We start from the raw sequence: 16,928 nt of genomic DNA, 5'->3' as shown, positions 1-16,928 counted from the left end.
GTGCCCAGAAGCGTCTGTGGTACCTGAGAGTCAGAGCCAGACTCTGGCAGGTGGCGGGGACCCCAGACTGCGCCTTCCTCACTCCCAGAGCAGGACCCCTCTGGGCAGCAACCTGGGGTCCATGTAGTCAAACTCCCCGAGTTTGCCTTGCCCAGTAGCGCTAGCCCCGAGTGGATTCGGGATACCATTTTTGTCCCACAAGTAGTAGATTCCCTTCTAAGATTCAAGACTTCACTAGCCAAAGGAAGTTGGCTAGATTTCTAGTATGAGGCTAGATTTTCCACTTATTGAATGGACTTAGATATTTATTGGTTTTGCCAACATATATCACTTATTGTACCTTTGCATATATTGTACTATGCTGATCCATGCTATGCTTTGTCGGTGTCATAATTGGGTAGGATTCTTAATAGCCTCATTCTCTTGGCAGCTTCCATAGTATTCCATGGAAGCTAGACTGCAAGAGGAGACTTTTAGGTTAATAACTAACCCGTCAAAAGCAATTTACAGATATAATGCAATACCATTCAGAATACTCATAACATTCTTCACAGAAATAGAAAAAAAATCTTATAATTAATATTAATAACCAGGAGAGACCCTGGGTAGCCAAGCGATCCTGGGGGGCGGGGGAGGGGGAATACTGGAAGGATTGTCGTTCCAGACATGTTATAGAGCCATAGTAATAGAAAAGCGTGGGACTGGCACAAGGCAGGCATGCAAAGCAATGGAATAAAATAAGAGACACAAATATGAGTACTCATAACAACAGCCACTGATACTTGACAAAGGGCAAGAAATGTACACTAAAAAAAATGACAAGAGACACAAAACAAAATAAAACATGCATGGAAAAGAAGGACAAATTTTCAACAGATGATGATGGGAAAATTGTATATCCACATAGAGAATAGTGAAATTAGAGCCATTTATATCACTCTCCATAAAAATAGGATCCAAGTTCATCAAAGATCTCAATTTCAAACAGTACTAGAAGAAAACATGGGTGATATCCTACAAGATATAGATGTAGGAAAGGGCTTGGTGAACAAGAATTCTGAAGCTAATAAATAAAGGTTATCAACTGACAACTGCAGCCTTGCAAAGTTAAGATGCTTCCAGAGTGGTAAGGGCAGAACCAAGTGAGTCGTGGAGAAACTCACAGAACGGGAGGATATCTTTTTCAGGTATACACCTGACACAGGATTAATATTCAGAATATATATAAAAAAAACCCAAATAAACCACCACCACCAACAACAGAAAAATAAAAAAACAGTCAAGGAAACAAGCCATTTCGAAAATAAAAGGGGTATTGTGTGTGTTCAGGATCTAAATAGAGAGTTCTTCATAAAAATAAAAATGCCTAAGAAATACCTCAAAAAGTGTTCATCATCTGTGGGAGTTAGGAAAATGCAAATTAGAAAAACTGAGATTTCATCGTATCTTTGTCAGAATGGCTAAGGTAAAACAACTAACAACAAATGCTGGAAAGATGTAGGGCAAAGGAAACTTCACTCACTTTCAGTAGAAATGCAAGCTGGTACAGCCACTCTGGAAATCCATATGGAGAAATGTGTGTGTGTGTGTATGTGTGTGTGTGTGTGTGTGATTTCTCAGTGGACTAGATGTTCTGCTTCACAGACACTTGCTTGGCAATATGTATCATCATGCTAGTCCCTTTTTTAACATTAGGTATTTTCTTCATTCACATCTCCAGTGCTATCCCAAAAGTCCCCCCTGCCGCCCACTCCAACTTCCTGGCCCTGGCGTTCTCCTGCACTGAGGCATAATAAAGTCTGCACGACCAATGGGCCTCTCTTTCCACTGATGGCCAACCAGGCCATCCTCTGATACATATGCAGCTAGAGACACGAGCTCCAGGGGGCACTGGTTAGTTCATATTGTTGTTCAACCCATAGGGTTGCAGATCCCCTCAGCTCCCTGGGTACTTTCTCTAGCTCCTCCATTTGGGGCCCTGTGATCCATCCAATAGCTGACTGTGAGAATCCACTTCTGTGTTTGCCAGGCCCCAGCATAGTCTCATAAGAGACAGCTATATCAGGGTCTTTTCAGCAAAATCCCGCTAGTGTGTGCAATGGTGTCAGCGTTTGGAGGCTGATTACGGGATGGATCCCCGGATATGGCAGTCTCTAGATAGTCCACCCCTTCGTCTCAGCTCCAAACTTCGTCTCTGCAACTCCCTCCATGGGCGTTCTGCTCCCAGTTCTAAGAAGGGGCAAAGCATCCACACCCTGGTCTTCGTTCCTCCCGAGTCTCACGTGCTTCGCAAATTGTATCCTGTATCTTAGGTATTCTACGTTTCTGGGCTAATATCCACTTATCAGTGAGTACATATTGTGTGAGTTCTTTTGTGATTGGGTTACCTCACTCAGGATGATGCCCTCCAGGTCCATCCATTTGCCTAGGAATTTCATAAATTCATTCTTTTTAATAGCTGAGTAGTACTCCATTGTGTAAATGTATCACAGTTTCTATATCCATTCTTCTGTTGAGGGACATCTGGGTTCTTTCCAGCTTCTGGCTATTATAAAAAAGGCCGCTATGAACATAGTGGAGCATGTGTCCTTCTTACCGGTTGGAACATCTTCTGGATATATGTCCAGGAGAGGTATTGTGGGATCCTCCGGTAATACTATGTCCAATTTTCTGAGGAACTGCCAGACTGATTTCCAGAGTGGTTGTACAAGCTTGCAATACCACCAACAATGGAGGAGTGTTGTTCTTTCTCCACATCCTCGCCAGCATTTGCTGTCACCTGAATTTTTGATCTTAGCCATTCTGACTGGTGTGAGGTGGAATCTCGGGGTTGTTTTGATTTGCATTTCCCTGATGATTAAGGATGTTGAACATTTTTTCAGGTGCTTCTCTGCCATTGGCTATTCCTCAGGTGAGAGTTCTTTGTTTAGCTCTGAGCCCCATTTTTAATGGGGTTATTTGATTTTCTGGAGTCCAGCTTCTTGAGTTCTTTGTATATATTGGATATTAGTCCCCTATCTGATTTAGGATAGGTAAAGATCCTTTCCCAATCTGTTGGTGGCCTTTGTGTCTTTTGAGGATGTCTTTTGCCTTACAGAAGCTTTGCAATTGCAAATCAAAGCAACCCTGAGATTCCACCTCAAAAAATTCTACAGTTATGCTCAATGAAGAGAGATTTAAAACTTCACCAAAAACACTGGCAAGCTGAACATTTAGAAGGCTGTCACCTCGGATGTAGGATTTATTCCAGAGATGCAAGGATGTTCCATCTATACATATAAAAGAAGATAACAAGTCATGTCAATAACATGGTCAGCAACAACCAGGTGAACATTTTACCAGATCAGAACATTTGTCTTAAATTTTATCATCCTTTCATGATCAAAACTTTGAAGAAATTAGACACAGAGGAATGTACCTAAAGACCACATAATCAGGTCTATAGCTAGCATCATACCTGCGATGGTTTGAATGAGAAGTCTTCCATAGGCTATAGTGTTTGAAAACTTGGTTCTTACTTTTTAATATTTCTTCACAATTCTTTCTTGGGAATTTTTTTATATGATGCTCAGGTCTATAAATTAGCTATACAAATCAGTTACTGATAACAAATCATGAAAATTAGTTTTAAAACAACTATTTGACACACACATATTTTTACTATTTGTTAAAGTCAGAAGCAAATCTGTACATTGATGAGGTGAACATACCTTGTTTTTTTTTTTCACATATAGAACTGAATCTTGACTGGATACCTGATGCTATTTGCCTTAGAGTTTTACTCTTCTGAAGAGACACCATGACCAAGGCAACACTTATAAGGACAACATTTAACTGGGGCTGGCTTACAGGTTCACAGGTTCAGTCCAGTATCTTCAAGGCAGGAACATGGCAGCACCCAGGCAGGCATGATGCAGAAGGAGCTAAAAGTTCTACATCTTCATCTGAAGGCTAGTAGCAGAATACTGACTTCCAGGCAGTTAGGTTAAGGGTCTTAAGCCCACATCCACAGTGACACACTGATTCCAACAAGGCCACACCTTCTAATAGTGCCTCTCCCTGGGCCAAGCGTATATAAACCATCACACTATTTGATATAAGGCACCCTTTGTCTGTGATGAGAATGGTGGTTTTTGTAAATACATTAGTAAGAAATAATATCAGTGTCTTTAAGACCATTTCATAAGTTGCTGGATGTTAATGCTAAGCTAGAATTAATTTAATAATATTTTTAAAGAAACCTTACCCAAAGATTTTAAAAATCTAACATTCTAATACACTATAAGTAATAGATATACTGGTGTGATTCTGTAAATATACAATTATGTTTCTGCAAGAGAAGAGAATGTATGTGCAGTAAAAAGCAAAGCAACTTATAATCTGATTGTTTTCTGGAATCTGAATTTTTCAGGCATTGATCATTGATGTGAGGTGCTACAGGGTGGGCAATGCAGGGTTCATGTGAGCTCAGAAACAAGGCTGTAGGGAAGTCACGTGATGGGGACATTGCCAGAAACACCTTGGATTTCGAATACATTGACTTTGAGTTAATTTTTGGTCATTTAGTGCTCATAAAACCTAGTACTGCCAATTTCTTTTTTCTATTCTACATTTAGTACCAGGACCTTGTAGAAGCCAAGCTCACACTCAGAGAAGCTGATTTCCAATGAACTGTAGAGTGGCATACACATCACTGTGCACTTATTTCACAACACTAAAGGAAAGAGAAGGTTTTCATGGCACAAAAATGATAACTCTTTAAGGACATACATATATTTATCCTGATCTGAACACTGTGTGTAGGAACTTCACAGGTAACTCCATACATGTTCAAAATTTATGTGTTAATTAAAACTTAAGTGAATAATAATAATAAAAAGACCCAACAATTTTTCTAGATCTTCTCAGGTCTCAGTAAAATTAGCACTTCTGTTCTTGTTTTCCTGAATTCTATAAAATCACAATATATTGTAATTATCTGCTTACAGCTCCATTTCCTCCCAGAGTCCTTAAGAGCTTTTTGGAGGGCAAGAAATAATGTCTCTGCCCATCACATATTCAGATCATTGCCTGTCAAAAGTAGTCATGGAATATGTCTTTAGATGAATTTTCAATGACAAAGAGAATTCATTATGGTTTAAAATGAATCTCTTTCTCCTTTGAAAGTTTTATTCTGGACCACCCTTCACTGACAGTTGGAGTCCTTTGATTTGGTATTGTTCTTTTTTTTTTTTCCCCTTTCTTCTCTCTTGCTCACCCAGAAGGCTGCACTCACATCCTGCAGAAAGGGACTAGTAACTCCATTCTGGCCTCTCGTGCTCTGGGCTTTTTGACAAGCTTTTGAAAATGACAGGGTTCGGCAACTTCACAGGGTGTTCAGTAATGGCCGCTTCCCCTGCTGCATTTTGAAGCTAACATGGGAAGGACAATCTGTCTGTTTTTGGTTGGTTAACACTTAACTCGTCAAAAATATGTTTTGTAACACATAGTCTATGTCCAAGAGGTCTTGCAAGATTTCCAAAGCTTTTTCCCACACTTTTTTTCTTCTCACCCGCGGAAAAAAGAAACAGTGTATTGCCAAAAACAAATTATCCCACTTCTCAAAAAGGACTGCTGCTGCTCGGGAATCTTCAAGCCACAAAGTTCACTTCAGGCCTGATCTTGGCCAATACTGCCCGCCACACTGCACGTATCTTGCTCGGCTCCTGCTCCAGTGCAGGGCAGCATCATGCACCCTCTTTGAGTCAGAGCTTGAATGTGGACAGTGTTGCCTGGCAACCGCTGAGGTCAGCTGCTCTTTGGCTATGCCGCATAGATTCCTTTTTTTTTTTTTTTTTTTCAAATGTGATTAAGATTTTGTTGAACATGAACTACAATTTTTGTTTTCTGGGGAAAAGAGAGGATCAAAATTCTAGAATTTAGAACCTTTTGGCAGAAGACCCGACAGAACTCTTTCGTTTAAGAAATGCCTTTAAATGGCTTGGTAGGAAGAAAATAAAAATGGAGGTATATCAAGTCTAAGAAAGTTAAACAAAAATAACTATAGGGATTTGAAATGTGTATAACTTGTAGAAAGAACTAGCTCAAGAATATTTTAACCATTACAAGCAGGCTGCTGAATGTATCTTTTCCTCATTGACTCTACTAGGAAAACCTTTTTTCCAGAACATTCCAAGAGCCTCGTAGAATCCTGACTTTGTGTTCTCAGAGCCATATCCCTACTGCTCTTAGAAGAGTTTCTCTAGACTGCCCAATTGGTCATGCTGGGCCACTACAGAACCTTTTAGTGTCTCTCACACCACACACACTACCTTGACTTTTAGAGCCCTTTGGGAATGAATGGAGTAGACTCACCCCCAACACAGATGCTCTCCGCTCCTCCAAATCCAAGATAAGGAAAGCAGCTAACACATAAGAATATTAAAAACTTGAGTTAATATAAATAAGGAAAGAGCACAAAAATAATTTTAAAAACTGAACACTAAAAATATTAAGGTTCACGGAAAACAGTTGTAATTCCAGAATCCTCTGTCCTAAAGAACTGCTTAGTGTGAGAGAGCAGTATGACATTTAATCTTTGCTCAGAAAGCCCTTCTCTTTCACACTAAATGTGTTCTTTTCTTATTAATACCAATGTAGCTTTTATTGGAGGTTTTCAGCTACTAAAAACCAGTAAGCCAATGTACTTTAGACTAAGTAAATATTTGTGTTACCAGGTTCTGGCCAGCAATGATAAATGATTGAAATGATTATAGCAGGATATTGAAGCCAGAATTAATGAATTCCCCTAAAAGTGTATTCATCTCCTCTCTCTCTGAAATGTCCACATCCTGACTCGGCAGTGAGCTTGTGTGAGCCCCAGCATTCTCATCTGGAGAGTGGGGAGAATGGGAGTTTTCTCTGAGTTGTGATAATTAATGGGAGTATAGGATGGGTGTTTTGTCCCAGCCTTGAGAGAAAGAGCAAAGCAGCCTCCAGGATCATCTCTTGGATGTGCAGACTCTATGGGACAGTGAGCTGTTTCTTGTGTTGGGGTACAACAGCATCCCTGACCTCCTCTGGCTCTCCTATCTCAGTTTTCCAAAACCTGATGATTCAGTCCCTGAAGTGACATAGACCACTTCCTTAACTTTCTACAGAATTTAATATTCTTAGCACACAGTTATAAAATGGGCCAGAGGTAGCCTCCTCTGCAGTGAGTGTTGTCAGACAGTTTCTGGCTACAGGTTTCACTCCTTTCCACCTCCCCTGTTTCCTACAGCCTGAAATGTATCACCGAAGTGTGCCTTTCATTCCTCTCCAGTGGCCCTGACTGTGACTCATGAGAACAGCATGCATGTTCCTCTCCCAAGCCTCAGTCATGCTTTGCTTAATCTGATGGATAAAGTAAACATTTTAACTTTCTGGACAAGTAGAAGCACGTTATAAAACTAATTTAATTTAGAAGGAAGACATTTTCCTGGACTACCTTCTTGAAAGATCCTGGAGAAAAAGAGAAAGAGGGGAGGGGCAGAGTGCTCCAATGGAGCTTGTGCAGTTTTTGCCAGATGCTATGGAAGACCCTAATATTTACTTACTTTACAATGGGACCAAAGGTCAAGTCATTACTTTCTTTTTGATATTTGGTCAAATTTTAGAAACAATAGTGTTCAATGACTGCTTCTCTATTAGCATCCAGCCTACCAAGAAGGGGTGTTCTGTTAATGACAGTAATTAACCAACACCGAGACTAAACGTTGTAGAAAGGCCCCACACCATCTTTTCCTTCTCCCAACAAAGACAAGGTCGTGTCTGTCCACTTCTGCAGTTATCAGGATAATCTTAGCAATTATCAACACACACTGATGAATGTCCTGGTAACACTGAAAGTGCAGGATTGCTGGGGAATATCTGGAAGCTTATACTGTAGCAAAAGAGAATTATGTGAGGAAGCTAGAGAATGATTCTGGAAAAGACTAGAGTGTACATAGAGAAGAAAGAGCTTTGGGATTCAGTACTGGGGTATTTCTACTAAATATGTCTTAGTGATTTAGAAATACATTTCATGGGCAAGAGTGCTTGCTATCCAAATATGAGACCAAAATTTGGATACCTGCCTCATATAGAAGCCAGAATGATAGCATTTATACCTGTAAATACAGTGTTGCAAAGAGTGGAGACAGAAAGATTGCTGGGGCTTTCTGGTAGCCAGCATAGCCAAGACAAACAAATACGCCAAAAAACAGCATTGAAATTCAGCTTCAGCGAGAGTCCATTTCTCAAGGCTCTAGGTGGGGAGACAAACCATCCTTCTTTTGTCTTTGCACAAATATTCTACACATGCATATGCCACACACTTTCATACACCACATTGAAACATACATGACACATATGCATACACTATTTACAAGCATACACCAAACATATGCATACATCACACAAATGCATATACCTCATAAAATATGTATACACCACAAGTATACATCATATGCATGCATGTACCACATACACCACACATGCATACATCACACACATGTGAACATCACGCACATGTATATATTTACAAACATGCAAAAACCACACATATGTATTCACCACTAAATCATACAGATGAATATACTGCATACATGACTACACATAGGTATATACTACACACATATACATCTATACACCACATATGTATACACTACCACACAATACTTCTCTCTTGCTTTCAATCTCTCTTTCAATCTCTCATTATTCCCTATTTCATGAGTATGTGCATGCTGACACACACACAATTTCTTAGAGCTCAAACCCATAATATACTTAATGATAAAAAAATCTCAAATTAATATTTGAGAAATAAAGAAAGCTTCATTCTTCTAGGAAATAAATGTTAGCAAACCAAAGCTCAAGTCACATGAGAAATATTATGGTAAATACATGTTACCTGTGTTTTTTCAAACATAATTGGAGCACCAAACACCACTTATCATCTCTCAGAGTCAATGACCTAGTGATTCATTTTGAGAATCACAGACCTATTCTCATGTCTACACACCTCAAAGACTAAACCCCAACTACTGTGAACTAAGTGTCTTATTCAGAGACAGAGACAGACAGGCAGAGAGAGAGGCAGACAAATGACAGAGAGAGACATAGAGAGCAACAGATAGATGACAGAGAGAGACAGAGACAAAGACAGAGAAAGAGACAGATGACAGAGACAGTGGCAGGGAGAGAACTTTAGAGACTGCTTCTGACATATATAAAAGTCCACCCAGTGTGTGAAGTATTTCTCACTGCTTTATAATTAAACAGCATATGTGTAATTATTGCATGTAATAGGATGCAATGATGTGTATCTAATTGTAATTTATTTCCCCATGCATATACTTGAAGAAAATAGTTGATAGTTGATAGCAAAACATTTAAAAATACTCTAGTCAAGAATCAAAGCTCTTTTTCTGCATTTATCTGAAAACTGAGATAATTGTTCAAAGAAACTTGTTTGTTTTTTCAACCTATAAAATGTATATGTGATATATATGTATGTACATATATTTTACTTACATAACTTAGCATTGTGTAAGTCATGAAATGCTATATTTAGTCACAATTAAGCCTAATGTTTGAGGGATCATGTGAAGGGCTTTGTTTATATTTCCTCAATGAATTCTAAAGAGTTCTGTAAGTTACCTGAGATCATCACCGATCATATATTTCCTTATTCGTTTATTTACATTGAGATACGATCTCAAATGGCCCGGGCTGGCATTGAACTTATGATGTACTTCAGGATGAGCTTGAACTTATGATCCTTCAGGTTCCTCTTCTCAAGTCCTAGGATTGCACGCACATCACCAAGTTATGCTTTATGTGGGGCTGTGGATCACAAGATCAGTGTCTGTGTCATGCTACCAACAGAGCTGTGTCTCTAGCCTCTATCACTACATTCAAAGTTGAGAAACTTGAAGCTCAGAGAGATATGAAAACTGACCCAAGTCATCAAGCTCATGGAGCTGATGAGCTCCGAACACAGCCCTGGATGAATTAGAAGCTTATAATTGTAACCACCATGTTTTCATAATATTTAGGAAGCTATGTAGATCTAGAAGATCCCACATTGACATCTCAGAGTGTTCCAAGTCAGCATGCCTTATTAGGAAGAGCAAGTGACTCAGTGGCTAAGGAATTCATACTCAGGCGGTGACAACACATTGAGCAAGACTCCAGCCTGATATTTATTCTACAGCCTTCTTTAAATCATGAAGCCTTGAGAAAAAGACAAGACTTTGTATGGTCAGCTTTGAGAAAGATCACAAACACCTGAGTCACACAGTAAGGTCAGGTCTGACTGTACTTGCTCAGTCATCACCGGCCAGTTGAGTCAGATCTGAGAAGACAGCAGAGGATGTCGGACCCACAGATGCCCATACTGGCATGGTATTCTTTACCCTCTCTTGTCTTGGTGACTCCCTATGGAATGCTGTGGGAAGAACTCAGTTCCCCAAGTTCCACTGACTATAGAGGCAAAGATGTTTGAATTGATTCTAGTTAAAAACCATAATTGAGGATGGCACAGATCCTGTAGTAATGGTAATTGTAAATTTCATTTGCTTTCCTTCAGGTTTTTCTAAGGGAAATTGTATCAGAATATTGGAGGATCTTCTTGCTTTCCGTGTTTATCATTTATTAGCTTTGAATAGAATTTATCAATCACTTCTGTATTATAGGTTTTTCTCTGTAAAGGAAACCAGTGTGAAAGTAATACAAGGTTCTGTTTGAACAGTACTCATTCAATTAAAAGTTATAGGCATGCATTTTTGCTCTTTCTGTTCTTCAGAAGAGACTGAAGGGAAGTAGGAACGTTAGTATGGGTTTTTTGTAATTCATTCATTCATTCATTAGAAACTGAGTGCCTAATTTATGTCAGGATGATCCAGTATCCTGAAAAAACAGGCAGGTAAGCTCTTTGCCTATCTAAAGCTTCTATTTTACCCGGGTTACTGGTAATGAAACAATAAAGAGGTAAATGATTAAATCATGAAATAATAAAGTACCTCAATTCAGACAAAACATTTTGACCATTTTAGATAGGGTACTAAAAAAAAAAATCTTTGTATAGGGACATGTGAACTTCGTTATAGGGACATGTGAACTTGAGACCTGATTGACAGGAGCTATGACTAGAAGGACTGTGTGGAAATAATTCATAGTTAAGCAAACAGATAGAACTGCAGCTCATATAGTTAGTTCATGATAGACTTAGACTTTATTCATTTTTTAAAATTAACTTATTTTATATCCCAAACTCAGTTTTTTCTCCCTCCTCTCCTCCTAGTCTTCCCCTGCTACCTCCCATCTTGCCCAATCCACTCCTCCTCTCTGTTTCTTCATTTTTAACATCAATCTTGGACCCAGAAGCCCAAAGCCAGTGCTCTCTCTGTCCATCATCTACTTCAAAGGTATACGTGGATAACTCCCTGCACTGCCTTTGGAACAGAATAGATAAGTTTCATAATATAGATGGCCACTTTGATAATTTAATGCTCATGTAAATGTTTCTCTCTCTCTCTCTTTCTCTCTGTGTGTGCGAGTGTGTATGTGGTGTGCATTCTTATTCATGGATGCTTGTATGTGTATGGGCACATTTGTAAGGAGGCCTGAGGATGCTATCATGAGACATCTCAATGACTCTCTACCTTTTGGATTGAATCCGTGGTCTTCTTATGGACTAGAAGCTCATCATTTGGTGAGTATAGCTGGCCAGCTTGCTCTGGGAATTCCCTGTCTTGGTTTTCCATCCACACTGGGAAGGAAGGTGGGGCCATAACCAACTGGTCCCAATTGGTTTTACATGGGCGCTGGTTTTCATGCTTTTGCTGAAAGTGCTTTAGAAAAGGGGAAACTGTACCTTGAACTTTTGAATAATATGTGTGGAATAGAAATATGCACAGATGATTTTTAGTTAAGCCTAATGATGTTTCTGGTCAAAAGAAAACCATACAAAAACAAACCTAAAAATTCTACCCTATCCTCCATTTCTGTTCCTTCCTATTTCTTTCTTGTTCCATTGAGTAAAGGGGGGTGGGGAACCTTAGAACATCTCTTGTTGTTCTTAATCCCCATGATTCAAAATTTCTAGTTATTTCTCTGCTGGTAGCATGCTTACTAGTAGCATTTTAAACGACAGGTAAGGTAATTTTAAGTACTTAAATGTTTCATTGTACAAATATTAGTATTATTCTGGAAGCCCTATAGGTTGAATAATGTCATTACTACAGCAACGAATGATCAAGAAATCTTGTTTGAGAATTGATGAACGAATTCCTTCTAGAATTGGTTAGATGAAAACCCATGAAATTATGAAATTTACACATAAATGGACAGAGGTAGACAGCATGATTCTGAGTGATACAGTCCAGACCCAGAAAGACAAGTGTCACACATTTTACCTCATGTGTGCATGTTGGCTTTCAATCTTTAGATATGTGCATTTCATTTGGAATAGCCATAGAGGACAGGAAATTAGTAAAGAGACATGGGGGTGGCATTCCAGGGTGAAGAGAGAGAATACAGCAGCATATATGGCTAAAGAGGAATAACAAGACAGGAAGGAATAGTTGAGCTGGGAAACATGCATAAATATGTGTATTCACATATATGAATTACCTCAAAGTAATATTTTTACTAATAATTTGAGAATTAAATGCAGTGTGTTTGCATTACATTTATCCTGAGATTCCTCCTATCCCCAACCTTTCCATCCTTGCCTCCTAACTCACAGAACTTAGTGGATGATGAGCCATCTTTTTCTTCTTCCTTGCTTCTTTGATTTTTTCCTCCTTTTTTTCTGTCATCCTCTTCCTCATCTTTGCTGTCTCCCCTTCCTGCTCTCTCCTCCTGCCTCCACTCCCTTTTTTCCCTTCAATTTGTTTTTATTGTCTAACTATTTTTGGGATTGGGACCCATCCTGGAGAGTGATCAATCTACAAAGGAAGACATCATTAAAAAAAAATCTGAATCTCCCTCTCAAAAGAGATTTCAAATGCCAATAACTTCTCAGCTAGTGATGGGATTTCATGCCCATCTCCCCGCCTCTAAGCTGGGACTTTTTTGCCTTGAGTTTTTGCAAGTTCTATGCATACTGTCATAATTATTATGAAGTCATTTGTGCAACTTCTCTGTTTTATAGATAACACAATTATTTTAAGTAATCCTCCACCTCTGGATCTTACCATTTTTCTTCCCCTTCTTCTGCAAAGTTCTTTGAACCTTGGAGGAGTGTGACATATACATTAAATTTAGAGCTGAGTACTCCATCATTTCTTATATTCTATACACTGACCACTTGAAAGCTCTATGTTGTTATCAATTGCAGAACAAAGCTTCTCTTACAAGGGTTAAAAATGCATTTTTTTCTATGGTTATAGCAACAAGTCATTAGGAGTCTTTTAATACTATGATTATTTAGCAGATAAATAGAAGTAGGTTCTTCCTTGGTGTCTATGACCTTTCTAGCCACATGTTCTTGACCCCACTAACAGTACCAGAAATGGATTCCATCTTATGGAGCATGCCTTCAATCCAACAAGAAAGTAGTTCATTACTTCCATAACACATATACACACATCAATATTTCCCAACTGAGCATATTTTGTCAGACTAGTCTTTATTGTAACTTGCAGGGTTTATAGCTGGGTGAGACTTATATGGAATTTTCTCTTTGGGTAGCTTGGATATCACTATCTACCTTTTTGTAAGCTAACCAGGAGGAGACAAGGTTTTAAGCACGTGCTAGCTTGATTTTCATATTTTATGGCTTAAATGTGCTGTCTTCAGCAATAGGGTCTTACTGTCAACTTCTGGAGGGTAGGTAGGAGTGTTTGCAGTAGCATGTGATGCTTGAAGGTCTATGGAATCTCACTGACTAACAACTCACAAAGAAGTGTCGGTTATTGTATTTGTTATCAATCTGTGTCTAATCTCTCCTTTATAGGGTACCTCCACCAAAACTCTATATGTGCACATACATGTTTTAGCAAGCTTCTCCAGTAACACATTTTAATGTCATTTATAAATGGTCTTTAGTGTTACTTATCCCTTCCCATTGTCCTCCCATCTCCCACCAATTATTCCTCCCTGTTCACTATTTGCCTCTAACTCTGTAACCCTTTATTTCACTGTATTCTATTCCCTCTCCCTTAAATGCCAGCCTGATAACTTCTTGCTAATTTCCTGACCTCCATGGTATTCCATATGAAACACACACATATCTAAAGATTCAAAGCTAACATCCACACATGAGAGAAAATATATGACATTTTATTTTCTGGGCTTCTGTCCATTTACCTACAATTTCATTTTTCTTAACAGTTGACTATTTTCTCATTGTTTAAATGCACCCCAACTTTCATTACCCAGTCATCAGTTGATGGTCGCCTTGACCTTTTCTTTCCCGAGTAGAGCAGTAATGAACATGGATGAACAAGTGTCCCTGTAGTAAGACATAGAGTGCTTTGTGTATTTATTTTCACATTTCACAATATAAGTAAAAACTCCACTTTTTGGTATCATTTCTCCCTCCAAAAGTATTCTCTCTGACAGGAAGGGAAGTTTCCTTGTCATGCATCTAGTAAACACTCAGGCTTAGCTCCAAGATCTCCTGGTGAAACAGAACAGGAATACAAAATGATAAAGAGTGCTTCTGCTCTTATGTCTGGCTGGGTCATGCCAGGCCGTATGGGCACCATCATAGGGCAGATGGGAGGTCTCATCATTGGAGGCCTGAGCATCGTGGGCATGTGGCCTCCCATGGGTGGTCTCATCCCAGGAGCTGGTCCCACAGGCATCATCCCAGGAGGAGGCGGGGCCAGCATTAGCATCACGGTAGGGCCTTCTATAAGGGATGTAGGCATCATGCCAGGCTGAGGAGAACCCGGGAGACTGGGGAGAGGTGGGATCATGGCCCCTGCAGGCAGAGGAGCAGAGAACGGAGCTGGAGGGATCTTTCCTTGTTGAAATGCAGGCGTTGTTTTGTCATTGAGGCCCTGGGCCTGCTCTTCATCCACTTCTGGTAACAGTCTTTCACACTCTCTTTGTGTTTCCGACCACTGCAGTGTGTCTTCCCCACAGAGGAGAATGGTGGGTAAGATATGTATCACGGTAGTCACAATAAAACTTAAGCATGTTGCTCCACAAGCCGTTGGCTACCCAGGTCCCCGCCGCCAGGAAATCTATTTTAAACTTTGTAAGGAAACTCTACACTGCTTTCCATAGTTTGCACCTGTTTGCACTTCCACCAGCAACAAGTATTCTCCCTTTTCCATATCCATACCAGCATATGCTGTTATTTGTTGTCTTGGTACTTACTGTTCTTACTAGGTTATGGAATTTCAAAGCAGTTTTAATTTGCATTTCTCTACTAGATAAAGGGGTCAAACATTTAGTAAATTATTTTTTCATTCATTTGCATTTTCATTCATTTTATCTTTTGAGAACTGTTAAGTTTCATCCTTTATATTTTAACTGGGATTTTTTCCCTTCATTCTTAGTTGTTTTTGAGATTCCTTTTTGTATATTCTAGATATGAATCTTCTGGCAGTCAGGTGTATAGTTGGTAAGCATCTCTCCCATTCGACATGCTTCCTCTGTACTCAAATAATGATGTCCTTTGCTGAACTACAAAACCTGTTTAAGTGTCATGATGTCCCATTTGTTTACTGTTGATCTTTAATGTTGGTGCTGCTGGACTTCTTCTCAGAGAGTCTCTTCCTCGGCCTGTAAATTCAAACACATTTCTTAGTTTCTCCTCTATTGGACTCAGAGCATCAGATCTTTTGTCAAAGTCCATGATCTATTTAGAGCTGAGTTTTGTGTAGGGTGAAAGATAAGAATTGATTTCACCCTTCTACATGGAGCTATCCGGTTGGGCAGCACCCATTTGTTGAAGATGCTATCTTTTCTCCCTTGTGTATTTTTGCCTTTTTTTTTCTTCTTTTAAATCACTTACCCATAGGTGTGTAAACTTATGTCTAGGTACTCAGGTGCATTCCATTAATAAATTGGACTGTCTTTATGCTGTTTTAAATATTATAGGTCTGCAGCATAACTTATAATCAGAGATGGTGATGTCTCTATTTTTCTTTTATCTTTCATGGTTATTTTGGGTACTTGGTGTGTGTGTGTGTGTGTGTGTGTGTGGTGTTGTTGAATAAAATTGAATATAGTTTTTCTTTTTTTTTGAAGAATAGTGTTAGAATTTTGATGGGGATTGTGTTAAATTTGAAGACTGCTTTTGATAAGATAGCCATTTTCACAATATTGAGCACAGGAGATTTTTTCATTCTCTGGTATCTGTTTCAATGAAGATCTTTCATCAGTGTCTTTGGTTCTATTATACAAATCTTTCATTTTCTTAGTTAGATTTATTCCAAGATACATTTTTGAATTTTTATTTCCTTTTTTTAATGTTATGAATATCTATCTGTGCACTGTATTTGTGAACTGCCTACGGAGTAAAGAAGAGGGAACTGGATGCCCTGAGACTGGACAGGTGGTTGTGAGTCACTATATGGGTGCTGGGAATTGAATCTGGGTCCTCTGGAAACATCAAATGCTCTTATCCACAAGTGATCTCTATAGCTCAGAATGTATTGAGCTCAATATGCATTTTCTGAGAATATAATGAACTGGATTTTTTTTTTTGGTCTGACTTATTTATTGGTACATTTGCTGTTTGTATTCAAGAAAGCTACAGCTTTGGGTTAACATTGTATCCTGATACTGTGCTGAAAATACCAGTTGTGGGAGTTTTCTGGTGAACTTTTAAGGATATTTTATGCCTAGGACAATTTCCTCTGAAAATGATAGTATTGTTTTTTCACATTTGCATTCCCATTATCTCCTTCACTTGTCTTATTATTCTAGATAAGACTTTAAGCACTGTATTGAACATGAAAGGA

At 39.0% G+C, this 16,928-nt stretch overlaps 1 long non-coding RNA gene and 1 pseudogene across 2 annotated transcripts in view; both read right to left on the bottom strand.

Annotated features, from left to right (window-relative positions):
• Positions 1 to 9,800, bottom strand: part of LOC147001071 (uncharacterized) — a 36,074-nt gene extending 26,274 nt beyond the window's left edge. The window contains exons 1-3 of the long non-coding RNA XR_015045478.1: positions 9,661 to 9,800; positions 6,355 to 6,404; positions 3,228 to 3,269 (exon numbers count right to left, since the gene is read on the bottom strand). This is a non-coding gene — a long non-coding RNA (uncharacterized LOC147001071). The remainder of the gene's footprint in view (positions 1 to 3,227; positions 3,270 to 6,354; positions 6,405 to 9,660) is intronic.
• A 4,502-nt stretch (positions 9,801 to 14,302) lies between these two features.
• LOC115029097 (U1 small nuclear ribonucleoprotein C pseudogene) overlaps positions 14,303 to 16,928 on the bottom strand; it is a 205,529-nt pseudogene continuing 202,903 nt past the window's right edge. The window contains exon 4 of the transcript XR_003834674.2: positions 14,303 to 15,744. The product of XR_003834674.2 is annotated as a U1 small nuclear ribonucleoprotein C pseudogene (transcript). The remainder of the gene's footprint in view (positions 15,745 to 16,928) is intronic.

Source organism: Mus caroli, unplaced genomic scaffold (assembly GCF_978045245.1).
Source record: "Mus caroli unplaced genomic scaffold, Mus_caroli_1 scaffold_15, whole genome shotgun sequence".
Taxonomy (NCBI): domain Eukaryota; kingdom Metazoa; phylum Chordata; class Mammalia; order Rodentia; family Muridae; genus Mus; species Mus caroli.
This window is presented reverse-complemented; position numbering and strand designations above follow the sequence as displayed.